This window comes from Nycticebus coucang, chromosome 9 (assembly GCF_027406575.1).
Source record: "Nycticebus coucang isolate mNycCou1 chromosome 9, mNycCou1.pri, whole genome shotgun sequence".
NCBI lineage: Eukaryota > Metazoa > Chordata > Mammalia > Primates > Lorisidae > Nycticebus > Nycticebus coucang.
This window is the reverse complement of record NC_069788.1, coordinates 52,073,115-52,073,898: the sequence shown is the minus strand read 5'-3', so window position 1 is coordinate 52,073,898 and position 784 is coordinate 52,073,115. Positions and strand designations below refer to the sequence as shown.

Sequence of the window (784 nt, the reverse complement as noted above, 5' to 3'; positions counted from 1 at the left end):
AAGTTGTCCACAGGTTGTAATTGAGGAAAAGAGAATTGCCTTCCCCAAATCAAGATTCAGTGAAATTCTAGCCACAATAGATTCCTCTCCCCAACTTGAGACTGATGTCAGTTTTGAGACACTACCTCTCTAGAAGGAAGATATCTGACTCTGTAACTCTAAAGTGATCTGCCAACAAAGGTAACACCACGCAGGAGAACTACAGTTACCAACCAACATACCAACTAGAATGTGGGAGTTTCAGTTGTCGTTGAGGGGCAAACGTACAGCTCTTCAGAGGGAAATGAGACTTACAGGTAGAGGATAAAACCGTAGTCGGCAGGATTCGAACCTGCGCGGGGAAACCCCAATGGATTTCAAGTCCATCGCCTTAACCACTCGGCCACGACTACTTGATTGATAACCTTCTTTCTTAAAGCCTTTGAAGATATGAGCAGTGTGCTAAGTTTGGGTGGTGGAGTTGATAATGTAATGAAAGATGTTTTGGTGTATGGATAACAAGTTCGTTAACAGAGAATTTCCTAAGTGCTTTAAGAACTTCTAGATCTTAAATGGAAGAAGTCATCCATAGCGGATTGAAATTAAGTCGAGGAGAGTGGTATTCAAAGGAGCATTACGAGAAAAAAGATTTGAATTTTCTCTGCCCTCCCTCTTCCACTTGCTAATTCACTGTCAACGCGCGGTTCACAGCTATTTGCGACAGATTGGCAGAAACGGAGTTTGGAGCTGAGGGTGGCCCTAATAGCTTCAGATCTACAAGTGCCAATGGCACAAGAAACTGGCT

General features: G+C 43.2%; 1 non-coding gene across 1 annotated transcript; it reads right to left on the bottom strand.

The window, feature by feature from the left end:
* Positions 1 to 310: 310 nt before the first annotated feature.
* On the bottom strand, positions 311 to 392 carry TRNAS-UGA (transfer RNA serine (anticodon UGA)). Its single transcript has one exon. It is a non-coding gene; the product is annotated as a tRNA-Ser (tRNA).
* Between the last annotated feature and the right edge of the window lie 392 nt (positions 393 to 784).